Below are 27,570 nucleotides of genomic sequence, written 5' to 3'. Positions count from 1 at the left end.
TCACCATCATCCTCTCCTTGAGTGATGAGTTTTGGAGCTTCTCCGGGGTTGATATGCTTCCACAACCCCTTGCTTCCCACCGTGGTTCTCACCATCCTTGACCATACCAAGTAGTTGTTTCCCTTGAAACACACGGCTACCTTCATGTTCATGTTCATCCCACTCTCCATGTTGAATGATGAACTCTCTAAGCTTCAGGAACTCTATCTTGAGTTGAATGACTTGTAGAAACCCTCACAGCCTCGATCTTCAACCCACGCAGCTTCAGACAACACACCACAACTAGTCTTGAACTTGAAATGTACCCGGAACCTCTCAAACACCCAAGAACACACAAGAGTTTCTTCAAAGCTTCAAACTTGTAACTTCAAAGAATCTCACACGACCTCAGGCTCTCACTAACCTGGCTCTGATACCATGATAGTTTTAATGATGTTAAGAGTAATCTGAGTGTTTAGAGAAGATTAGAATGAGTTTAGAAAAGATTAAAGTCTGAAATAAGATTTGGAGTCTAGAGAGAGTTTTTAGAAAGACTAAGAGAGACTCATAACTTGCTTGATTGTATTAATGAGAGTGTTTACAACTTTATAAGAGAAGAGACAAGGGTTTTCGTAGCTAAGAGGATAAGGTAAGCATGTGGAGTCAAAGGCCATTTCAAACTTGTCCAATGAGGTGAGCCGCGCGTGTGAGCCTTCATTAGCTGGCTCATACCTTTTGCTTTTCCGTGTCCAGCTGTGCCAGCCTGTCCAAGACTCTCCCTTATCCTTTCCAACGGTCTGATCCATCCACAAATGCCAAGGTAACTTCTCCTCTTTACTTAAGTAACTCGGATAACTTATGGTGAGGTTTGGTTGAGCTTTGGTCGATCCTATCTTGTACGGCCTGTCCTGTCATGTACGGCCATGTACGGCCTTGTACGGACAGGCTGATCCCAAAGCTCCCAAACCTTCCTATCCTTCCTCTTCTTCATTCTACTCAACCCTCATCTCCATTCTTCACTTGACACTCTTCATCTCAACAAGCTCAAGAACATTGATCTCACTTAAAGGAAGGAATTCCTGTGAATCCCATCTTAGACAATACAAGGTGATCTTGTGTCTTTGAGTAGCAAACCATCTCTGTTGCCATTCCATAGCTTCAGAGAGACGTCCATAGTCCAGCAGAGTGCTAGTAGCCTCCAAGGACATCCCTATTTCGTTCCCCCTTCAAGTGATCCAGGAGCAGAAGCCATACCCAGGCTGCACCAGAATCTGTCTCCATTTGAGGTGCTGAATAAGAGCAAGCCTTTTTTTGATCACCTACGAGTATTTGGGTGTGTATGCTATGTCATGACTCCAGGAGAACAGAGAAACAAGCTGGAGGCAAAGAGTACTAAGGCTATGTTCATTGGATACTCTATCACTCAGAAGGGATACAAGTGCTATGATCCTGAAGCAAGGAGAGTGATGGTATCTAGAGAAGTGAAGTTTATTGAATCAAAAGGGTATTATGAAGAAAAGGAGTGGGAAAATCTGAAGGATTTGTCTCAAGCCCCATCTGATAGAGCAACAACACTGAGGGTGCTGTTGGAGAAGCTAGGGATAGGGTTATCCCAGGATCAGGAATCTGGAAGAAGAGAGTCTTCCAATCCGACTAGTGAAACTGAAAGAACAACTCCTCTTGATCATGAGAGGGGGAATGGAACTGAATCTCATGAGCAAGTGCAAAATCAAGAAGATTCAGGCCAGCATAATCAAGAGGTGACACAGGAAGTAGAAAGTGATGCTCAGTCTAGTGGAGATGGGCAAAGAGAGTCTACTGGCTCAGATGAGAGTGGAGAGTGGGAAGGAGATCCTAATGGGTCAAATGAGAGTGGTGCTCAATCAAGTGAAGATGGGCAAGAGCCACAAGAAGAACAAGTTCAGGAGCTAAGGAGGAGCACAAGGGTGAAAAGAGATGCTTCCAACTGGGTAAACACGAGAGTGTACTACAATGCCCAGGCTGTGGAGCATCCTTCTCAAGCTATGTGTTCCTTTGCAGAGTTTCCGGACGAGCATACAGCCTTCACAGTAAGCTTGGATGAGAGCTATATTCCAAGGACATATGAAGAAGCTATGGCTTTAAAGGAGTGGAGAGATTCAGTTGCTGATGAGTCCGGAGCCATGATTAAGAATGGAACGTGGTATGAGAGTGAGCTGCCTAAAGGGAAGAAGGCAGTGGCTAGTAAATGGGTGTTCACAATCAAGTTTCATCCTGATGGGAGAATAGAGAGGCGCAAATCTAGGTTGGTGGCAAGAGGATTTACTCAGACATATGGTGAGGACTATGTTGAGACCTTTGCTCCTGTGGCTAAACTTCATACTATCAGGATTGTATTATCTTTAGCTGTGAATCTTGAGTAGGATTTGTGGCAAATGGATGTGAAGAATGCATTCCTTCAAGGAGAGTTGGAAGATGAAGTATACATGCATCCACCACCAGGTCTTGAACATCTAGTAAAGAAGGGTAATGTGTTGAGGTTGAGGAAAGCTATCTATGGTCTCAAGCAGTCTCCAAGGGCGTAGTACAACAAGTTGAGTACTACACTGAATGGGAGAGGGTTCAGAAAGTCAGAATTGGATCACACTCTCTTTACCCTAACCACCTCATCTGGTATTGTGGTGTTGCTTGTGTATGTGGATGATATCATCATCACAGGCAGTGATAAGGAAGGCATCAAGGCTACAAAGGAGTATCTCAAGGCAAGCTTTGAGATTAAAGACTTGGGGGAAATGAAGTATTTTCTTGGGATTGAGATATGCAGATCAAAGGAAGGATTGTTTATGTCCCAAAGGAAGTATGTGATTGATCTCTTGAAGGGAGCAGATGCCTATGGAGGAAAGACAGCCAATATGCCAATGGAGGATGGTTACAAGGTTCCACGTGAGGGGGAGATTGAGGATAGCAAGACGTTCCATGATCCTAAGCTATATAGGAAGCTGGTGGGGAAGTTGATTTATCTTACCATTACTAGACCTGATGTGTGTTTTGCGGTGAATCAAGTCAGTCAACACATGCAAGTTCCTAAGGAGCACCATTGGCGGATGGTGGAAAGGATCTTGATGTATCTGAATGGAACTACTGGTCTTGGAGTATGGATGGGATGTAACAAGAGTACTGAGGTTGTAGGCTACTGTGATGCAGATTGGGCTGGAGACCGAGCAGACAGAAGATCAACCACAGGCTATTGTACATTCATTGGTGGTAACTTGGTCACTTGGAAGAGTAAGAAGCAGAAGGTAGTGTCTTGCTTCAGTGCTGAGGCCGAGTATAGAGCAATGCTGAAGCTTACAAATGAGCTAGTGTGGATAAAAGGGATTTTGAAGCATCTGGAGATTATTCAAGCAACGCCAATGACAATGCATTGTGATAGCCAAGCAGCTATCCACATTGCATCTAATTCTGTGTTCCATGAGAGAACAAAGCACATTGAGGTTGATTGTCACAAGGTGAGGCAGATGATGATTCTTGGGGTGATTCTACCTTGTTATACTCGGAGTGAGGATCAGTTAGCAGATGTGTTCACAAAGGCAGCAAGGCAAAAGACAATGGAGTCCATACACATCAGGTTAGGACTCATTGATCTCTCGCCTAAGGACTAGTCTATACACTCTCCTGATCATGTGATCTCTACTCTTTCCTCATTAAGGTTTTGTCCCAATGGGTTTTCCTTAATGAGGTTTTAATGAGGGAGATCTCATGGTTCTTCCAAGCTTGACTTGTTCCACATGGTCAAGCTTGAGGGGGAGTGTTGAGATGAGAGAATAAAGTGTTGAGATGAAGTGATGAAGAGTTGATACATGGATAGAGGAAGAGAGTTGGAGCAGACAGTAACTTTGGAGATTTACCACAGTAACTTAATTGTTACTGCGGTAACTAAGTTAAAAGGCTTTGGAAGTTACCTTGCATCCATTTGGAGAGTGAAACACGCCAGGAGGAGTCTGGATAAGCAAGGAGGAGTTTGGATAAGGTCTGGTCAATGCTAGAGAGCTTTAGACAGGCTGGCACTAGCTGGAAAGTTAAAGCAAGATACCCAAGCATGTGAGGAACCTTATTGGCTAGTTTAAATCAAGCATCTTTGACTACACATGCTTCTGATCCTAGCTAGACTGAACCTGGACGTTTTAGTGTATCTCTTATCTATATATGTTGTAAACTCTCTCATTAATCAATCTAATGGAGTTTTGAGTCTCTCTCTCTCTTGTTCTTAATCTCCAATCTCTTTAATTCTCAGATTAAACTTAATTGTTGAGATGAGGTGATGAAGAGTTGATACATGGATAGATGAAGAGTATTGGGGCAGATGGTAACTTTGGAGTTTTACCACAGTAACTTTAGTTTTACTGTGGTAACTAAGTTAAAGGCTTAGGAAGTTACCTTGGATCACTTTGGTGAGGAGAAGCACGCCCAAGAGGAGTATGGATAAGGGAGGAGCTGTTTGGATAAGGTCTGGTCATAGTTGGAAAGGTAAAGCTACTTTACAGCCTGTCCAAGCATGTGAAGCCTCTCAGCAGCCAGCTAGCCTTGACTTCACATGCTTTGAGTCCCATTTCGAAATCCCCTTTGTATTGTTGAAGCTTACATGATCTGAGAGTACTTGGTGGTTATTCAAGAAGAGGAACAGATCAGTTATGAAGCATAATGAAGGATGAAGAAGCAATCACCAATGCGGCCTCTAGAGTGAGGTGATTGGTACTACAGTCTGAAGCATCCTGTCATGAAGGTTTCAGTAACATGGTGGTGACTCATGAAGAAGAAGCAGCCAAGACTCAGCTTGTATCTATCAAGGAAGATCTGGTAGTCCGAGCACTTGATCACAACAAGAAGGTTGTGAGAAAGGGGGAGAGACCAAGATCTGTCTAAAGAAGAGTACAAGAAGTGTTGATGATGAGCAAGAGGAGTGGGTTCTATCTTGCATCAAATGAGGGCCATGATCCAGAGTCTTCGTGTCCCTTACATTGCTGGTAAGGCACAAAGACTCACTGGCCAATCCCTAGGCCTTGGAGGCTTTACTCTTTTTCCCTCATCAAGGTTTTGTCCCAAAGGGTTTTCCTTGGTGAGGTTTTTAATGAGGAAGTTCTTCAAGGTTCCAAGCTTGACTTAGGATCAGCTAAAGTCAAGCTTGAGGGGGAGTGTTGACTTGAAGAAAAGAAATGGAGTGGTGAAGTGTTGAGTTGAGATTGAGTCTTGAGCAAGAATAGGGCAAGACCTCCGGAGATTATCTATGAAGACTTTAGGAGTGTTTGAAGGTGTCCAGAAGTGCTCATATGGCTGTGCAAAGATAGGGCCAAGTCCAGGAGGGACTTAGAAGAGTGTTTGGGAGCAAATGGGCAAGTGTGCATACTTAGGGCGAGGCAGTACGGATGTTGACTTGAAGAAAAGAAATGGAGTGGTGAAGTGTTGAGTTGAGATTGAGTCTTGAGCAAGAATAGGGCACGACCTCCGGAGATTATCTATGAAGACTTTAGGAGTGTTTGAAGGTGTCCAGAAGTGCTCATATGGCTGTGCAAAGATAGGGCCAAGTCCAGGAGGGACTTAGAAGAGTGTTTGGGAGCAAATGGGCAAGTGTGCATACTTAGGGCGAGGCAGTACGGATGGTACGGACCTGTACGGATCCGTACGGACCGAGACAACCCGAGGATACACAACTTGGCCATTTGAGATGTTTTGAGATTGTGCAAAGTCCGGGACAAGATGTGTAAAGTTAGGGCGTGATCAGAACATGTCATGGAGGCTTTGTGCACACTTAGGGCTGAGTAAAAGGAGTCTGGTCGTGGAGCATCAAAAGGGAATCAAGGAGATCCCTTGTGAAGGCAAGCGGCCAATGAGAGCTGAGATGGAGCTGATTGGCTACTTTGGAGTATGGACAGGCTGGCTGTAGCTGTAAAGTGAAAGACAGCCTTTACCATGAACCTGATCTGAATAAGGGCTGGATACATGGGAGCCTATAAGGAGCCAATGGGAGAACAGCCTTCCCTTTGACCAGTTTGAATAAACCAATCAGATATCAACTAGCTCTCCTCCAATCAAGACAGATCACACAGATTGCAAGACCAACTTTCCATCCTAGCCATCCATTCATTACAAGTTAATATTATCCATTAGATATAGGTTTCAGATTGTGTAAACCTATTGAGCTTATAAATAAGCATGTAAATGGCGATTTGGAGCCTTAAGGGAGTTTGGGGGATTTCCCCTCTCCACTTCATAATGAAATGTGTTCTTGAATCAGATTCCCTTTAATCTCTCCCTTTCTTATACTCTTAATCTCTCAAAGTCTCTTGTTTCTTATTTAAGTAAACACAGAAACACTCTTATAAACCCTCTCTCTAAAATCACCTAAAACAAACTCTAATCTTCTGAGCTTGCTCCATTGGAGCTTATACACACACACAACCTGAGATCTCTGAAAATCTCACATGTATCAGCCTTATCTCTTCATTTATAACTTGTATCTGAGACATTAAATCAATTAATGGAGTTTTGAGTATTCTCTCTATTCTCTCTCTACTTATTCTCTTAATCTCTTTAATCTTACACAAAACATTCTGATTGTTCTTAAACACACTCTAATACACAAAAGTGTATATGGTATCAGAGCCAGGTTATTAAAAGGGTGGGAGTGTGTTATTCTTGTTTTTAAAAATCTGGGTTTGTGTTCTTGAGCTGTTCTTGGTGTTCTTGAGTGTTCTTGGTGGTTTTTGAGCTATGTTCTTCATCTGATGGGTTTGATGAGGGCATCTGATGGAATCAAACGACTTTAGCAGAGAGATGAAGACAAGATCAAGTTATCAAGTGAAGAAAGGGAGAGAAAACGAGTGGATCTGGTCAGATTGGGTGAAAACAGTTTTTGGAAGCTGTGGGATTTGGAGTAATCAGATAAAGGAAGAACCTTTAAAGGAGTTGGTTATTTTTGAAGATGAAGCTGTTCAAGAGATCACTAGAAAGAGTGGGATTGAAGCAGCTAGTGAAGAAAGGTCCAAACTTGTGAAGGGCAGTGAGGACAAGAGAGAGATCCGTGACTGGAAACAAGGAAAGGATGAGCTTTATCAGCTTGTGGGAAGGCTGAAAGAAGTGTGGCTGGAGCTTACAGCAAGGCCAGAGGTAATTCAAGAAAGGAGAGAACAAGATGTTATCTTTAACTTTCTTGTGAATGAGATGTGTGAGCTTGTTCAATACATTTGTGATGTGTGTGAGAAGAACAAGAAGTCAATTCAGTGGAAGGGTGTTACAAACTGTAAGAAGGGAAGGTTGAGAAAGCTTTCCAAAGTATGGTTCATGAGGAGAAAGGCTTGGAGGAAGGACAGTGAGTCTGGTTATCTAAGTGACAAGATGAGCTTGAAGATGATCAAGGAGGCTGCGCAACTAGTGGTGAGAGGAGAGTGTTCTTACTCAGCCTACATGGGTGAATCAGTAGAAGACAGTGTGGTGTTAAGAGAGCAGAAGAAAGAGGGTGGAGCTGATGATTGCATCACCAGGAAGGAGTGGAGAGTGTTCATGGAACATGTACAAGCTTTAGCAGCAAGCAAGAAACATGGTGTACAATCCGGAGCTCCTAAACCCATTGTGATTGATTTTGGAGCAAGCCATCATATGATCAGTGATAGGAGACTTATAAGTGAGATCAAGGCTGCAACAGGGAGTGTTATGATAGCTAATGGTGCTATGATCCCAATAGAAGGTGTGGGAAAGCTCAAACTGTTTGAGAAGGACACAACTGCCTTCTACATGCCCCGGTTCACTTCAAATCTGTTATCTGTGAAGAAAGCTACCATTGATCTTGATTGTCAAGTAGTATTCAGACCTGATGAAGTGGAGTTTCAAGATTTGAAGACTGGGAGAGTTATTGGCAGAGGGGACAGCAAGAATCAGCTATACCATCTTCAAATGGCTAAGAATTCTAAACCCTTTGATTCTGTGTGCTTAAGTAGTGCTGTTGATAGGTGTGATAGTATGACTTGGCATGCTAGATTGGGACTTCCTCATGCTCGTGCAATTGAATTGATCATGCCTAATATGTCATTTAATCACTTGGAGTCTGAGGCTTGCATATTAGGAAAGCATTGTAGGACTGTGTTCCCAACTTCTGAGACTACTTATGAGCATTGTTTTGAATTGATCCACTCGGATGTGTGGACATCTCCATGTGTGTCTAGGGACAGCCAAAAATACTTTGTGACATTCATTGATGAGAAGTCAAAGTATACTTGGCTCACATTGCTTCCATCTAAAGATAGGGTGTTAGAAGCTTTTATAAACTTCCAAGCTTATGTTACTAATCAGTACAATGCTACTGTGAAGGTACTGAGATCAGACAATGGAGGTGAATACATCAGCAATGCCTTCAAGAGTCATCTAGCCAAGCATGGGATTGTGCATCAGACTAGCTGCCCTTATACACCACAACAGAATGGTGTAGCTGAGAGGAAGAACATGCACTTGATGGAGGTTGCTAGATCAATGATGTTACATGCAAATGTCCCAAAACGTTTTTGGAGTGATGCTGTGCAGACTGCTTGCTATCTCATCAACCGGGTTCCAACCAAGATATTGAAGAATCTGTCTCCATTTGAAGTGTTGAACAAGAGCAAACCTTTCATTGATCACCTACGTGTCTTTGGGTGTGTGTGCTATGTCATGGTTCCAGGAGAGCAGAGAAACAAGCTGGAGGCAAAGAGTACTAAGGCTATGTTCATTGGTTACTCTATCACTCAAAAGGGGTACAAGTGCTATGATCCTGAAGCAAGGAGGGTGATGGTATCTAGAGAAGTGAAGTTTGTTGAAACAAAAGGGTATTATGAAGAAAAGAAGTGGGAGGATCTGAAGGATTTATCTCAAGCTCCCTCTAATAAGGCAACAATACTGAGAGTGTTGTTGGAGAAGCTAGGGATATGTTTATCCCAGGATCAGGAACAAGGGAGGAGAGAGCCTTCTAATCAAGCTGAAGAAGCTGGAAGGACAACTCCTCTTGATCATGAGAGGGGGAATGGATCTGAATCAGGTGAGCAAGAGCAAAACCAAGAAGATTCAGGTCATCATTATTAGATTTAGTGATTTAAAGAGTGATTAAGTTTAATCTGAGAATCAAAGAGATTAGAGATTAAGAACAAGAGAGAGAGAGACTCAAAACTCCATTAGTCTTATTAATGATGAGGTTACAATGTATATATAGAGAGATCAGATACAAGAGATCAGATACAAGGGTTTCCATTTGATCACTATTCTAAGCATGTGGAGTCAATGGGAAGAGGCTCCTCATTTCAAACTCAGCCAATGAGAAGGTGGGCGTGTATGAGGCATCTTGGACTGAGATGCTTTGCCTTTCCAGCCTGTCACAGCCTGTCAAGGCTCTCCACCTTATCCTCACCTCAGCGCACACTCCTCTCTTCCTGGTAAGTTTCCCTTTACCCATTTCACTCTCAAGTAACTCCTTTCACTAAGGTAACTTCCTTTTAACCCTTTTTACCACAGTAACTAATATTTACTGTGGTAACTTTCTCCACCCAAGTAACTTCAACACTCCATAACTTCTCCTCATCTCAACACTCCCCCTCAAGCTTGACCATGTGGAACAAGTCAAGCTTGGAAGAACCAAGAGATCTCCCTCATTAAAACCTCATTAAGGAAAACCCATTGGGACAAAACCTTAATGAGGAAAGAGTAGAGATCACATGATCAGGAGAGTGTATAGACTAGTCCTTAGGCGAGAGATCAATGAGTCCTAACCTGATGTGTATGGACTCCATTGTCTTTTGCCTTGCTGCCTTTGTGAACACATCTGCCAACTGATCCTCACTCCGAGTATAACAAGGTAGAATCACCCCAAGAATCATCATCTGCCTTACCTTGTGACAATCAACCTCAATGTGCTTTGTTCTCTCATGGAACACAGAATTAGATGCAATGTGGATAGCTGCTTGATTATCACAATGTATTGTCATTGGCGTTGCTTGAATAATCTCTAGATGCTTCAAAATCCCTTTTATCCACACTAGCTCATTTGTAAGCTTCAGCATTGCCCTATACTCGGCCTCAGCACTGGAGCAAGACACTACCTTCTGCTTCTTACTCTTCCAAGTGACTAAGTTACCACCAATGAATGTACAATAGCCTGTGGTTGATCTTCTGTCTGCTCGGTCTCCAGCCCAATCTGCATCACAGTAGCCTACAACCTCAGTACTCTTGTTACATCCCATCCATACTCCAAGACCAGTAGTTCCATTCAGATACATCAAGATCCTTTCCACCATCCGCCAATGGTGCTCCTTAGGAACTTGCATGTGTTGACTGACTTGATTCACCGCAAAACACACATCAGGTCTAGTAATGGTAAGATAAATCAACTTCCCCACCAGCTTCCTATATAGCTTAGGATCATGGAACGGCTTGCTATCCTCAATCTCCCCCTCACGTGGAACCTTGTAACCATCCTCCATTGGCATCTTGGCTGTCTTTCCTCCATAGGCATCTGCTCCCTTCAAGAGATCAATCACATACTTCCTTTGGGACATAAACAATCCTTCCTTTGATCTGCATATCTCAATCCCAAGAAAATACTTCATTTCCCCCAAGTCTTTAATTTCAAAGCTTGCCTTGAGATACTCCTTTGTATCCTTAATACCTTCCTTATCACTGCCTGTGATGATGATATCATCCACATACACAAGCAACACCACAATACCAGATGAGGTGGTTAGGGTAAAGAGAGTGTGATCCAATTCTGACTTTCTGAACCCTCTCCCATTCAGTGTAGTACTCAACTTGTTGTACCATGCCCTTGGAGACTGCTTGAGACCATAGATAGCTTTCCTCAACCTCAACACATTACCCTTCTTTACTAGATGTTCAAGACCTGGTGGTGGATGCATGTATACTTCATCTTCTAACTCTCCTTGAAGGAATGCATTCTTCACATCCATTTGCCACAAATCCCACTCAAGATTCACAGCTAAAGATAATACAATCCTGATAGTATGAAGTTTAGCCACAGGAGCAAAGGTCTCAACATAGTCCTCACCATATGTCTGAGTAAACCCTCTTGCCACCAACCTAGACTTGCGCCTCTCTATTCTTCCATCAGGATGAAACTTGATTGTGAACACCCATTTACTAGTCACTGCCTTCTTCCCTTTAGGCAACTCACTCTCATACCACGTTTCATTCTTAATCATGGCTCCGGACTCATCAGCAACTGAATCTCTCCACTCCTTTAAAGCCATAGCTTCTTCATATGTCCTTGGAATATAGCTCTCATCCAAGCTTACTGTGAAGGCTGTATGCTCGTCTGGAAACTCTGCAAAGGAACACATGGCTTGAGAAGGATGCTTCACAGCCTGGGCATTGTAGTACACTCTCGTGTTTACCCAGTTGGAAGCATCTCTCTTCACCCTTGTGCTCCTCCTTAGCTCCTGAACTTGTTCTTCTTGTGGCCCATCTTCACCTGATTGAGCACCACTCTCATTTGAACCATTAGGATCTCCTTCCCACTCTCCACTCTCATCTGAGCCAGTAGACTCTCTTTGCCCATCTCCACTAGACTGAGCACCAGTCTCTACTTCCTGTGTCACCTCTTGATTATGCTGGCCTGAATCTTCTTGATTTTGCACTTGCTCATGAGATTCAGTTCCATTCCCCCTCTCATGATCAAGAGGAGTTGCTCTTTCAGCTTCACTAGTCGGATTGGAAGACTCTCTTCTTCCAGATTCCTGATCCTGGGATAACCCTATCCCTAGCTTCTCCAACATCACCCTCAGTGTTGTTGCTCTATCATATGGAGCTTGAGACAAATCCTTCAGATTTTCCCACTCCTTTTCTTCATAATACCCTTTTGATTCAATAAACTTCACTTCTCTAGATACCATCACTCTCCTTGCTTCAGGATCATAGCACTTGTATCCCTTCTGAGTGATAGAGTATCCAATGAACATAGCCTTAGTACTCTTTGCCTCCAGCTTGTTTCTCTGTCCTCCTGGAGTCATGACGTAACATACACACCCAAATACTCGTAGGTGATCAATAAAAGGCTTGCTCTTATTCAGCACCTCAAATGGAGACAGATTCTTCAGAATCTTGGTTGGGACTCGGTTGATGAGATAGCAAGCAGTCTGTACCGCATCTCCCCAAAAGCGTTTTGGGACATTTGCATGAAACATCATCGACCTAGCAACCTCCATCAAGTGCCTATTCTTCCTCTCAGCTACACCATTCTGCTGTGGTGTGTAGGGACAACTGGTCTGATGCACAATCCCATGCTTGGCTAGATGACTCTTAAAGGCATTGCTGATGTATTCACCTCCGTTGTCTGATCTCAGTACCTTCACAGTGGCATTGTATTGATTAGATACATATGCTTGGAAGTTCATAAAAGCTTCTAGCACCCTATCTTTAGATGGAAGCAATGTGAGCCATGTAAACTTAGACTTCTCATCAATGAATGTCACAAAGTATTTATGGCTGTCTCTAGACATGCATGGAGCAGTCCACACATCCGAGTGAACTAGATCAAAGCAATGCTCATAAGTAGTCTCAGATGTTGGAAAAACAGTCCTACAATGCTTTCCTAATATGCATGCTTCACAACTCAAGTGATTGAATGACATATTAGGGATTATCAATTCAATGGCACGAGCATGAGGATGTCCTAATCTAGCATGCCAAGTAATACTATCAATCTTCTCAGCAGTACTACTCAAGCAAATAGAATCAAAGGGGTTAGAGGTCTTAGCCAAGTTGAGGTGATATAGCTGATTCTTGCTGTCTCCTCTGCCAATGACTCTCCCAGTCTTCAAGTCTTGAAACTCCACTTCATCAGGTCTGAATACTACTTGACAATCAAGATCAATGGTAGCTTTCTTCACAGATAATAGATTTGAAGTGAACTGAGGCATGTAGAAGGCAGCTGTGTCCTTCTCAAACAGTTTTAGCTTCCCCACTCCTTCTATTGGGATCATGGCACCATTAGCTATCATAACACTCCCTGTTGCAGCCTTGACCTCACTTATAAGCCTCCTATCACTGATCATATGATGACTAGCTCCAGAATCAATCACAATGGGTTTAGAAGCTCCGGATTGTATAGCATGCTTCCTGCTTGCTGCTAAGGCTTGTACTTGTTCCATGAACACTCTCCATTCTTTCCTGGTGATGCGATCATCAGCTCCACTCCCTTTCTCCTGCTCTTTTAACACCCCACTGTCTTCTACTGATTCCCCCATGTAGGCTGAGTAGGAACACTCTCCCACAACTCTCTTCCTACCCTTTCCTATGTTGATAGAAGCTTTGGATAGCATTCTGCACCTCCTCTTCTTCCGGAAGCCCTCACTCCTACTCCCGGTTAGCCTCCATGAGCTCTCACTCCTACTCATGGTTAGCTTCTGGAAGCTCTCACTCCTACTCCCAGTTGGCTTCCATGAGCTCTCACTCCTACTCATGGTTAGCCTCTCATCATCTCTCATTATCTCATACGCCCTTCTTATAAGCACACAGACCTCTTCCATTTCCGGAAGCTGTTCCCCTCTTAGAACCATCTCCACCAGCCACCCATATGATGACTCCATGCTCGCCAAGAGCTTCAAGACTGTCGCTTGCTCTTGTGTAGTATCCCCATCCACATGGGATCTCAACCCTTGTAGTTCAACCCACAAATGTTGTAGCTTCTTCACATGGTTGTTAAACCCTTCTCTTCCTGGTTTATCTTCACTAATCACCTTCTTGACTTCATACACTCTCCTAAGACTGATCTTGTTCTCATAAACATCTTCAATCTTCTCAAGCAGTGTACCTTCTTCAAGACTAAAGCAATTTCCACTTGTTTCTCTTGCTGTCTGATCTTTCTCAGCAGCTTTACCCTTCAAAGACTCTTCCTTCTCATGGTTTCTCCAAACTCCACACCTGTTCAGAGTTGTTTTCATCTGTGAGAACCACCCCCACTCATTCCCTCTCTCTTTCTTCTCTTCACGCCTTGTTGTACCAGATTGAAGCAGCTCCATCTTCTTTAGCCTAGATCTTCACTCCAATGCTTCTAATCTCACACGCCAAGCTTAACTACAAGCTAGACCCCTCTTCTGACCTTGTCAAACACCTAAAGAGACTCCCTTGAAGCTGACTCTCCAAAAGAAACACCAACAGACACAAACTTGACTTTTAAAGGATCTAGCTCTTGAAAAATCTCAAGAACTCTTAAGAACACTCAAGAACACTCAAGAAGATTTGGAACCACGAAATCACTCTCTCCTTTTAAAGGAACCTGGCTCTGATACCATATTAGATTTAGTGATTTAAAGAGTGATTAAGTTTAATCTGAGAATCAAAGAGATTAGAGATTAAGAACAAGAGAGAGAGAGACTCAAAACTCCATTAGTCTTATTAATGATGAGGTTACAATGTATATATAGAGAGATCAGATACAAGAGATCAGATACAAGGGTTTCCATTTGATCACTATTCTAAGCATGTGGAGTCAATGGGAAGAGGCTCCTCATTTCAAACTCAGCCAATGAGAAGGTGGGCGTGTGTGAGGCATCTTGGACTGAGATGCTTTGCCTTTCCAGCCTGTCACAGCCTGTCAAGGCTCTCCACCTTATCCACACCCTTATCCTCACCTCAGCGCACACTCCTCTCTTCCTGGTAAGTTTCCCTTTACCCATTTCACTCTCAAGTAACTCCTTTCACTAAGGTAACTTCCTTTTAACCCTTTTTACCACAGTAACTAATATTTACTGTGGTAACTTTCTCCACCCAAGTAACTTCAACACTCCATAACTTCTCCTCATCTCAACAATCATAATCAAGAGGATGATGCTCAGTCTAGTGGAGATGGGCAAGGAGAGTCTACTGGTTCAGGGGAGAGTGTGGCTCAGTCTACTGGTTCAGATGAGAGTGTGGCTCAGTCTACTGGTTCAGAGGAGAGTGGAGCTCAGTCTAGTGAAGGTGTGCAGCAAGAAGCACAAGAAGAAGAACAAGTTCAGGTTTTGCGGAGAAGCACAAGGATAAAGAGGGATGCTTCCAACTGGGTAAACACGAGAGTGTACTACAATGCTCAGGCTGTGGAGCATCCTTCTCAAGCCGTGTGTTCCTTTGCAGAATATCCAGAAGAGCACATGGTGTTTATGTGTAACTTGGATGAGAGTGAGATACCAAGATCTTATGAAGAAGCTATGAAGCACAAGGTTTGGAGAGATTCAGTAGGAGATGAAAGGGATGCAATGATCAGGAATGACACTTGGTATGAGAGTGAGTTACCTAGAGGGAAGAAGGCAGTTTCAAGCAGATGGATCTTCACCATCAAATATCTTGCAAATGGGGAGATAGATAGGCACAAGACCAGGCTGGTTGCAAGAGGATTTACACAGACTTATGGAGAACATTACATTGATACTTTTGCACCAGTGGCCAAGCTTCACACAATTCGAATTGTGTTATCCATTGCAACAAACTTGGAGTGGGATTTGTGGCAGATGGATGTGAAGAATGCTTTCCTGCAAGGTGAGCTAGAAGATGAGGTATATATGCTTCCTCCTCCTGGTCTTGAGCATCTAGTGAAGCCAAGAAATGTTTTGAGATTGAAGAAAGCTATATATGGGTTGAAGCAATCTCCTAGAGCCTGGTACAGGAAGCTGAGTACAACACTCAATGGGAGAGGGTTCAGGAAGTCTGAACTAGATCACACACTCTTCACACTGGTCGGACCATCAGGGATCATTGTGATTCTAATGTATGTGGATGATTTGATTATCACAGGAAGTGATAAGGCTGGGATTAAAGCCACTAAAGAGTTTCTCAGGTCAGTATTTGATATCAAAGACTTGGGAGAGATGAAGTATTTCTTGGGGATTGAGATATGCAGATCAAAGGAGGGTTTGTTCATGTCTCAAAGGAAGTATGCAATGGATATGCTGAAGGAAACTGATGTGCTTGGAGGAAAGATAGCTAAGACACCTCTTGAGGAGGGGTATAAGGTCTTGCGTGAGGGGGAGGTTGAAGAGAACCAGTTGTTTGAGGATGCTAAGCTGTATAGGAGGATGGTTGGAAAGCTGATCTACTTGACGATTACAAGACCTGATATATGCTTTGCAGTGAATCAAGTGAGCCAGCATATGCAGGCACCAAAGGTTCATCATTGGAAGATGGTTGATAGGATACTGAGGTATTTGAGTGGCACGTCTGGTCAAGGAGTTTGGATGGGTTGTAATGGCAGTACAGAAGTGGTTGGATATTGTGATGCTGATTGGGCAGGAGATAGAGTGGACAGGAGATCAACTACTGGGTATTGTACATTCATTGGAGGGAACTTGGTCACTTGGAAGAGTAAGAAGCAGAAGGTTATCTCCTGTTCAAGTGCTGAAGCTGAGTATAGAGCCATGTTGAAGCTGACAAACGAGTTGGTGTGGATCAAGGGGATCTTAAAGCATTTGGAGATTGAGCAGAGTACTCCTATGACAATGCATTGTGACAATCAAGCAGCTATCCACATTGCTTCTAACTTAGTCTTTCATGAGAGGACGAAGCATATAGAAGTTGATTGCCACAAGGTAAGGCAGATGATTATACTTGGAGTGATATTGCCATATTATACAAGAAGTGATGTGTTTACTAAGGCAGCGAGATTAAAGACAATGGAGTCCATACTATCAAGACTTGGACTCATTGATCTTACTCCTAGGAGCTGAGCCCCTTAACCATGGAGTCTCCACTCTTTTTCCCTCATCAAGGTTTTATCCCATTGGGTTTTCCTTGGTGAGGTTTTTAATGAGGGAGGTCTTCATGGTTTCCAAGCTTGACTTGTTCTACATGGTCAAGCTTGAGGGGGAGTGTTGAGATGAGGTGATGAAGAGTTGATACATGGATAGAGGAAGAGTATTGGGGCAGATGGTAACTTTGGAGTTTTACCACAGTAACTTTAGTTTTACTGTGGTAACTAAGTTAAAGGCTTAGGAAGTTACCTTGGATCACTTTGGTGAGGAGAAGCACGCCCAAGAGGAGTATGGATAAGGGAGGAGCTGTTTGGATAAGGTCTGGTCATAGTTGGAAAGGTAAAGCTACTTTACAGCCTGTCCAAGCATGTGAATCTCAGCAGCCAGCTAGCCTTGACTTCACATGCTCTGAGTCCCATTTCGAAATCCCCTTTGTATCAGCCTTATCTCTTCATTTATAACTTGTATCTGAGACATTAAATCAATTAATGGAGTTTTGAGTATTCTCTCTATTCTCTCTCTACTTATTCTCTTAATCTCTTTAATCTTACACAAAACATTCTGATTGTTCTTAAACACACTCTAATACACAAAAGTGTATATTAATCACTCTTTAAATCACAAAATCTAATAACAAAGTGATTCATCCTGGTTTGATTGGAACGATGAAGAAGCTGTGCTATTCCCAAACTTGAAAGCTGTAATCACCTGATTTGAAAGTGGGATAACTTCTTCGTGCCAACTCCTATTGTGAGATTTGAGAGCTCTGGCTGTGTATGTGTAAGAAAAGCCATTAAAGGCAAAGATAAGGTCTTGAACTAGTTGAATAAGAGGTCTGATGAAACTAGTGTGAACTTGAATCAGAAACAAAGAGACTTTGAGAGATTAAGAGATTAGAGACTAAGAAAGGGGTAGATTAAGGGAATCTGATCAAGAACACACTTTTATAATTATGAAGGAGATGGGGAAACCCCCCATACTCTCTTAAGAGAGTTACAAACGCCCATGAGGGTCTTTATATAGGTTTTACACTCTTGCAAACTCATAAACCTATATCTAATGGATATAAATAACTTAAGAGGAATGGATGGTGAGGATGAGTTGGTCTTGTTGTAATCTGAGTGATGTGTGCTGATTGGATAAGCTAAGCTGGCTCACTTTAATTCAAACCAAGGCAAGCTGGCTCCTTGCTTGTGATTGGCTCTCCTTAGGCTCCTCCTAATCTTCCCATGCATCTGTCCAGGTTCATGGTCGTGGCTCCCTTCTCTTTACAGCAAGAGACAACCTGTCCAAGACCAGAACTAGCCAATCACACACAAGAAAGCTCCCATTGGTTGTTTGCCTCCACAAAGCATCTTCTTGATTCCCTTTGACTAGATTCAAACCTTGGTGCCTTATCCATATACTATGCACTCTTCACATCCTGAATAGTGACCCAAATAGTGAATAGTCAACCTGAATAGTGACTAGTGATTCACTATTCACTTTTACACCAACTTGCCCAAACTTCTCCAATCTTACTGTGGTAACTCTCCAAAGTTACTGTGGTAACTTTGGAGTTACTGTCTGACCCAAATCTTCTCTAAATGGTGTCTAAGTCCCTCCTTGACTTAACCCTATCTTTGCACACTCACCAGACCACTTCTGGAGCCTTAAGACTCTCCCAAAGCCTTAACATACAACCTCTGAAGATCTTGCCATGTCTTTGCACAAGCACCAACTCAACTCATCACTTTTGCTTCTCCACTTCTTCTCTTCAAGTTAACACTCCCCCTCAAGCTTGACTCTAGCTGATCGTAAGTCAAGCTTGGAACCTTGAAGAACTTCCTCATTAAAAACCTCACCAAGGAAAACCCTTTGGGACAAAACCTTGATGAGGGAAAAAGAGTAAAGTCTCCAAGGCCTAGGGATTGGCCAGTGAGTCTTTGTGCCTTACCAACAATGTAAGGGACACAAAGACTCTGGATCATGGCCTCTACAATCATCCCACGCCTTGTACTCTCCTTACTGCCTAATCTTGGTCTCTCCTCCTTTCACCTAACCTCTTGTTAGGTTGAAGTGCTCGGACACACCAGATCAGCCTCTTCTTGGAGATACAACTTCTCTTACTGAGTCTTGGCTGCTTCTTCTTCTTCTAGAGTCGCCACCTTGTTGCTTGAGCTACATGAGGATGCTTCAGCCACTCTCCAATCACCTCAACACTTGAAGCCGCCTTGGACATTGCTTCTTCATCCTTCATCATACTTCTCAACAGGTTGCTTCCTCTTCTAGAATAACCACCAAGCTCTCTTGGATCATGTAAGCTTCAACACTCCCCCTCAAGCTTGAGACTCTCACAGGAACAAGCTTGAATGGATTGCTTCTTCTTGATTCCCTTTGACTAGATTCAAACCTTGGTGCCTTATCCATATACTATGCACTCTTCACATCCTGAATAGTGACCCAAATAGTGAATAGTCAACCTGAATAGTGACTAGTGATTCACTATTCACTTTTACACCAACTTGCCCAAACTTCTCCAATCTTACTGTGGTAACTCTCCAAAGTTACTGTGGTAACTTTGGAGTTACTGTCTGACCCAAATCTTCTCTAAATGGTGTCTAAGTCCCTCCTGGACTTAACCCTATCTTTGCACACTCACCAGACCACTTCTGAAGCCTTAAGACTCTCCCAAAGCCTTAACATACAACCTCTGAAGATCTTGCCATGTCTTTGCACAAGCACCAACTCAACTCATCACTTTTGCTTCTCCACTTCTTCTCTTCAAGTTAACACTCCCCCTCAAGCTTGACTCTAGCTGATCCTAAGTCAAGCTTGGAACCTTGAAGAACTTCCTCATTAAAAACCTCACCAAGGAAAACCCTTTGGGACAAAACCTTGATGAGGGAAAAAGAGTAAAGTCTCCAAGGCCTAGGGATTGGCCAGTGAGTCTTTGTGCCTTACCAACAATGTAAGGGACACAAAGACTCTGGATCATGGCCTCTACAATCATCCCACGCCTTGTACTCTCCTTACTGCCTAATCTTGGCCTCTCCTCCTTTCACCTAACCTCTTGTTAGGTTGAAGTGCTCGGACACACCAGATCATCCTCTTCTTGGAGATACAACTTCTCTTACTGAGTCTTGGCTGCTTCTTCTTCTTCTAGAGTCGCCACCTTGTTGCTTGAGCTACATGAGGATGCTTCAGCCACTCTCCAATCACCTCAACACTTGAAGCCGCCTTGGACATTGCTTCTTCATCCTTCATCATACTTCTCAACAGGTTGCTTCCTCTTCTAGAATAACCACCAAGCTCTCTTGGATCATGTAAGCTTCAACACTCCCCCTCAAGCTTGAGACTCTCACAGGAACAAGCTTGAATGGATTGCTTCATGATCCTCACACACACACCATTGCAGCCTCTCCTCTGATCTTGCCATCTTGATGGAATGCTTGTGGAAGCTTCAGCTATCTCTCCAATCACCTCACTCTTGAAGCCGCCTTGATAGAGTATCCTTCATCTTCTCACAGCCAAGAGTACTCTGTCTTAGTTTGAGTACTCTCTTGAATAGACTCGCCACAGCCTAAGCCCGGATGGCTCCTTCTTCAGATGCTTGCAATGGACTTCTTGGATCGCATGGAAGCTCACTAAACTCCCCTCCTCAAGCTTGGATTGAGTATAGGTCCAAGCTTGCAAGTGAGCTTCAGTGAGACTTCACACTAGTGGCGCATCACCACTTCTTTCTCAACTCTCCATTGCTCCACACAATGGGCAAAGTCTTCCTCTTTCAACTCGGATTGATGATGAACTAAGAACACATCTTGTGAACCTGAAACATCACTCAAACTCCAGCAAAGATAAGACACAAGTGCATTGGGTCAACCCTTGATGCATCATCAAGTTTGAACACCAATGTCTTTAAGCAATGCAACAGATTAAACTAGACATTTTCAAGTTCTAATCTTTGCAAGCAAACTCTCTAAGCACTAGCATGATCCTAACAGATTCAATACAAGCTACTTAGGCAATTTTAAAGCTTCTTTACTCAGCATTTAGACATGAATCTAATGCTTCAATGTAAGACAGCCATTTGACAGTATGCACTAACCTTAATCAGTTTTAATTCATGAATGCAACAATACAATCCATCACACATTCATTTATAACTTAGGCTAAGCATTACTATCATCACTTAACATCAGACAATGCATTACTTTCAATCTGTTTTCAGTTCATGAGCTTCAAACAATATCATTTCACATTTAGCAAACTCATTACTTAACAGGAGCAAGCATTTTACTCTTTAAACACAAAACAAGCCTTTAAAGCATCCTGGGACAGATTCAACTAATTTTATTTAGCAATCACACATTATCCTCAGGTTTTTCAATCAATACACATCACAATAACCAGGCACAGTCACAACACAAGCTCATTATCAAGAAGGGATAGTATTAGCTTACAGCCAAGGAACCGGTTTGGTTCCTTGAACCTCCAATGGCTTTTGGCTCACGGTTTTGTTGGACATGAGAGTTGTTGAACTGAAGAGAAGATGGAGCTTGCACAATAATAGGGCAAGCTCTAGAAGATGTCAAGAAGAGTTCAATCAAGCTTCAGAGGTGTTCTGAAGTAGTTATCTTGTGAAGTTAAGTCAAGGAAAATATACCAAAGGGATAAGAGTGAGCTGTATGTGCAAGCTGGAAAGGTAAAGGTGCTTTACCTTTACAGCAAGACCAATCTCTTCCCTTCATTCAAATGAAGCAATCTGAGCTCTCCATTCAGTCAAAAGTCACCAGCTATCACCAGAACATCAAAGACCACTCTTCTCTCATCCTAGCCATTCAATCTATCTTTTATTTACAGCCTTAGGATCTAGGTTTGTGATCTGAGTTGTGTAAAGGCATATAAAAGCCTTGTATATGCGATTGTAAACACTTAAGTGAGTAAGGGGGTTTCCCTTCTCCTTCTCTAATCTGAAACACTTTCTTAGTCTCTCTAGTCTCTCATCCTGAATCTCTATACACGTTCTCAGTCTTGTTACTAATCTCTTAAACACTTAGACACACAAACACTCATTAAACTTCCTTTCTCTCAAATCGCTTCCAAGCTCTCTCTCTTTACCCATTTGGGTTTCATACACACATAAAACCTGAGTTCTCTTAAATCTCACATGGTATCAGAGCCAGGTTCATTAAAACTTGGTTCCAGCTTCCGCTAAGCTCAAAGCTCACTCCCATGCCATTTCCAAACCAAGAAGAAGCTTCATGTTCATTTGGTTGTTCAACCTCTTCAAGAAGAAGGTGTGCTCATCAATGGAGTCCAGAAGCTGTTCTTGGTCGTTCCCCACTCTCTCATGGTCGTCCTGAAGAAAGGAGGCCATTGGAAGCATGTCCAAGCCATTCCCATTCACTGTCCAAGAAGAAAGGTTAAAGCTTTCAACTTGTACCTGGTATGGCGACTCAAAAATGAAGAGAGGAGGTGTCTTAGGCATGGTGGGATCAAGAGAAAGGTCCATGAAAGAAGGAGATGTAGGAGTTGACACCAACAGCTCGGATCTTTCCATGTACTAAGGAGTTTCAAGGAACTAACACTAGTTCCTTGGCTGTAAGGAAATCTCTTTCTCTTGTATAAAGCTTAAGTGTATGAACAGGTTGTGATGTTGTGATGTGATTGGAAACCTGAGGATTGTTTAAAAGATTGCTAAAATGAAGTTGCTTTAGAATCTGTCCCAGGATACTTTAAGAGTCTCGTTTGGGTATTGAAATTTTTTAGTATGCTTAGCTCCGGTTCATAGTGATGCTTGTTGTGATTAATTAAATCTGCTTGCATACATGGAGTGAAACCGAATTTAAAGCTGTTGCATATAGTCTTGTGGCTGTCTTACATTGAAGTATTAGATTCATGTCTAAGTACTGAGTAAAGAAGCTCTTAAGAATGCCTAAGTAACTTGTCTTGAATCTGTTAGGATCTTACTTGTACTTAGAGATTTAGCTTGCAAAGAATAGAACTTGATAATGCCTTGTGTCTATCTGTTGCATTGCTTGTGATATTGGGAATCAAACTTGATAATTTATTAATCAAGATTTGACATCAATACTATTGAAAATGGTTAAATGCTTAATGTCAGTTCTAAATTAATTTGTCTTGTTAAGATGATAGATTATATTATCTAATCATGCTTGCTTTCATGAGTTAGAAACTGATTAAGATTAATGCATACTGCCTTGTATTGTTGCATTTAGATTAAAATCTAAGTTGCATAAAATTGCCTAAATACTTTGACTTGAATCTGATAAGGTCTTGCTTAGTATTTAGAGAATGGTTGCTTGCATAGATAAGAACTTGACATTGTCTTGATTCTATCTAATGTTATAAAGCTTGAGACATTGGTGATCAAACTTGATGAAGTTAAGGATTGATCCCAATGCAATTGTGACTTATCTTTGTTAGAGTTTGAGTGATGTTTCAGGTTCCCAAAAGGTGTTCCTAGTTCATCATCAAATCCGAGTTGAAAGAGAAAGAATGATGCCCATTGTGTGTACAATGGAGAGGTGTTACAAAAAGGGAGAAGCACAGATGGTTGTAAAACTCACTGGTGTTCTTCTCCTTAACATTGCAAGTACCTGAAGAAGAAGCTAACCGGGTCTAGGCAGTGGCGTGCCTATTCAAGAGGGTGCTCAAACTAAGACAGAGCACTCTTGGCTGTGTGAAGAAGAAGACTACTCTATCAAGGCGGCTTCTATTGTGAGGTGATTGAAGAAGTAGCTGAAGCATCCACAAGCATTCCATCATGGTGGCAAATTCAGAAGGGTGATTGCAATAAGAGAAGAAGAAGAAGTGAGGATTCAAGTGGAAACGTTAAGAACCACTCCTCATCACCTTAAACAAGGGAGTAAACCTAGTCTCATGTATCTTAATTTGTCTTGATAGGTTTATCTCCTGATTATACTATGTGCTTTCCCTAATTCCATTAAGAGTTTATAGCTTCTAAGTAGAATGTCTAGGCTAATTGCACTGAAATTTTTTTGCTGCTGCATTGTCTTATTGATAGTAAGTAATGTCTAGAGTCCCAGAATCTCATGTTCTGTTTATTGCATTGTCTTGGATGTTGTCATAGCTTGAATCATCATGAATGTGTTGTAGAATTGAGTAGAATGTCTCTGCTGCTTGCATCATGATTGATAAGTTATTTTGCATACATAAGCATATCTCATACTGTCTAAGTTCAATCCTAGTGTTATCTGATGCTATTGCCTATGTTTAATCCATCAATGAAAGTCTTGCATAAATTAGAAATTGTCTAAGTTGCTTGCATCATTGGTTTTGATTGAAACTGTTGTGCATAGCTTTAATATTGCTCATGGATTGAACCTGTTGCATTCATATAGCTAATGCTTTAAGATTGTGCATTCATGTAGTAATGCATTTAAAAATGAGCCTAAATTGCAAATGTACTGATGTAAGCTTTGCATTTAGAGAACTTAAGTATAGAACTTGCATTGTCATTGTTAGAAATTGAAATCTTCTTGTCTTGACTCAGTCCAGTTCTGATTGTTGCTATGCCATAGTTAAATCCATCAGTGATGTCTTATAAGCATTTAGAAGTATGTCTAAGCTACTTGAATCATTGGCTGTGATAAAACTAGTGAGCATAAGCATGAATTGAGTCACTCTTGTCGCCTTGATTGCATAAGTATCATCTACACTTGTGTTCCATTTGGATTGAATCTGTTTCATTCATATAGTTAGTGTGTAACCTAATGCATTCATCTATTGTTGCATTTAAAAAAAAAAAAAAAAACTGAATTGATTGTCTTTACTTGATTGTCTTGATTGTCTAGCTTGTTTCAAGTATCATATATTATTGTGGCATTGGTGATCAAATAGGATGGATAATCTTGGTTTGATCCCAATGGGATGATCTGATCTTGCATTGAGTTGTGGTGGTGTTAGGTACACAAGGAAATGTGATACATGTAACTCGCCAACAACCAAGAATGTAAAGACAAGGGTCTTGCGCCATTGCATATCATCACTAGGACATGTTAGTCCATAATCTACAGGAAGTGTAGTGTGATTGAGTATGCAATGAGAGATGGCCATTGCATAATACCATTGGACATATCTAGTCCTTAGTCTACAGGAAGTGTAGCATGGGTCATTATGCAATGAGAGGTGTGTCTTGTGAGACTCTCTATGGTGATTCAAACACCCTAGTTCCTGGTTAAGGAAGAGAGTAAACTCACAAGAAGGAAGCTATCATGAAAGATGATAGTTATTAGACCATGGAGATGCATAGGATCATCACAAGCTTAGCTCCTTATAGTCTCGGTTCTAAGCTTGAGGGGGAGTCTTAATGCATATGATCCATGGTCAGTAACAAGTCTTTGCAAAGGCTTCTACAAAGGATCATCAACCGGACCAAGTCAGTGGCGTGTCTAGGTAAGAGGCTGTTCAGAGCAGTCTTGGCGAGTGAGGAAGAAGGCTCTCCATCAATGCGGCTTCAATGAGAGGTGATTGAGGAGAAGCTGATGAATCCATTCTGCCTTTCCAAGAAGTTGATGATTCCATGAAGATGGTGCATTGGCCGAGTTAGGAAACTCAAAAAAAACACAAGGGAAGTTCCCTTAGACTTTTTAAACTCTTTCTTCAATCTTTTTCATTCATCTTATTCATTGCTTGTGCTTGAAAAGATACTTAAGATGATCATGATTGAATTATGGGATTGTGTGCATCAAGTGTGATGCAGGATATTCATTTTCTAGTTTTTGATAGGTATTGATGCACCTTTGGGATAATGTATCAGGTACCATTGCTTGTAGCCTCATTAAACAGTTCCGGGGAATCTCCTAGCTTCGCTAAAGGGGCTGTGAAGTCTGTTGAGAGGGGGAGACCCTAAACCTAGTCTATGAAGAGGGCAAGCCGGGTGTGAAGTATTGATCAGCCTCACTAGTGTTTTGAAGATGATCTGGTCGTGTCCTAGCTTCTCTAAGATGGCTGAGAAGTCAGTTGAGAGGGGGAGACTTCAAACCGGTTCCATGAAGAGGTGAAGCTGAAGTGTGAAATGTGCGCAAAGCTGTGAAGAGTTGCTGCACCTGTTAGGCCGTGATCCAGAGCTTCTTGTGTCCAACCACATTGGTTCTAAGGCACAAGAGCTCACTGGCCAATCCCTAGGCTTTGGAGAGCTCTACTCTTTTTCCCTTGCAAGGTTTTGTCCCAATGGGTTTTCCTTGTAAGGTTTTTAATGAGGGAGACTCTTCAGAGTTCCAAGCTTGGCTTAGGATCTCCTAAAGTCAAGCTTGAGGGGGAGTGTTGAACTGAAGAGAAGATGGAGCTTGCACAATAATAGGGCAAGCTCTAGAAGATGTCAAGAAGAGTTCAATCAAGCTTCAGAGGTGTTCTGAAGTAGTTATCTTGTGAAGTTAAGTCAAGGAAAGACTTAAACTGATCATGTGAAGGCTTTGGAGGAGTTAGAGAGAAGATGGAAGTGTGGTGCAAAGATACGGCCATGGTACGGCCTAGGGCGATCCAAGAAGGTGTATGGGTCAACCATAGAACATGTTTGGATGAAGGTGCAGATATAGGGCGAGTGTACAGACCTCAAGGCCGTACAGCGACCGTACATCCAATCCAGTTTGGCCATCACCTGGATCAGCCTTGTTCAGAGTTGTGCAATGTGTGGGCGCGGGTTAAGTTTCCTATAGTGACCGTTGGAGTGTGAGAGGCAAGGAGAATATACCAAAGGGATAAGAGTGAGCTGTATGTGCAAGCTGGAAAGGTAAAGGTGCTTTACCTTTACAGCAAGACCAATCTCTTCCCTTCATTCAAATGAAGCAATCTGAGCTCTCCATTCAGTCAAAAGTCACCAGCTATCACCAGAACATCAAAGACCACTCTTCTCTCATCCTAGCCATTCAATCTATCTTTTATTTACAGCCTTAGGATCTAGGTTTGTGATCTGAGTTGTGTAAAGGCATATAAAAGCCTTGTATATGCGATTGTAAACACTTAAGTGAGTAAGGGGGTTTCCCTTCTCCTTCTCTAATCTGAAACACTTTCTTAGTCTCTCTAGTCTCTCATCCTGAATCTCTATACACGTTCTCAGTCTTGTTACTAATCTCTTAAACACTTAGACACACAAACACTCATTAAACTTCCTTTCTCTCAAATTGCTTCCAAGCTCTCTCTCTTTACCCATTTGGGTTTCATACACACATAAAACCTGAGTTCTCTTAAATCTCACAAGAGTATGGATCGTCACCCAGCCTCTCCTCCTTCTACTCATGGCCTCCTTCTTGTTTCTCACACCCAAAGACCCCTCCTTGCTCCATACTATCAAGCCGGCTTCTCTTCACTTCACTTCATCTTTCTTGTAGCCGGATGTAACAAGCTCTTGGACAAGGAGTTTTGGCTTGAGGTTCATGACGCCTCTCCATCCTCCTTTGCTTCCAATGAGACTCTCTCCATCAGGTACAGTCAGAAACGGCTTAAGGGACAGGATAACACTCCACGGTTTCAAGTCTCTTCTTCTTCAAGAGTTGAACTCGGATGGACATGACTTCAAGGGTTTGGTTTGAGCTGAGATAAGAGCTGTGGATTTGCGGAAGCTCAGCTTAGGTTCTGATGAACCTGGCTCTGATACCATGTGAGATTTGAGAGCTCTGGCTGTGTATGTGTAAGAAAAGCCATTAAAGGCAAAGATAAGGTCTTGAACTAGTTGAATAAGAGGTCTGATGAAACTAGTGTGAACTTGAATCAGAAACAAAGAGACTTTGAGAGATTAAGAGATTAGAGACTAAGAAAGGGGTAGATTAAGGGAATCTGATCAAGAACACACTTTTATAATTATGAAGGAGATGGGGAAACCCCCCATACTCTCTTA

General features: G+C 42.3%; 1 pseudogene; it reads left to right on the top strand.

Moving 5' to 3' along the window:
- Positions 1–25,587, top strand: part of LOC125597501 — a 59,223-nt pseudogene extending 33,636 nt beyond the window's left edge.
- Positions 25,588–27,570: the final 1,983 nt, after the last annotated feature.

This window comes from Brassica napus, unplaced genomic scaffold, assembly GCF_020379485.1.
Source record: "Brassica napus cultivar Da-Ae unplaced genomic scaffold, Da-Ae ScsIHWf_1473;HRSCAF=2065, whole genome shotgun sequence".
Classification (NCBI taxonomy): Eukaryota; Viridiplantae; Streptophyta; class Magnoliopsida; order Brassicales; family Brassicaceae; genus Brassica; species Brassica napus.
Note: the sequence above shows the minus strand (reverse complement) of the source record. Positions and strands in the feature narration are given on the sequence as shown.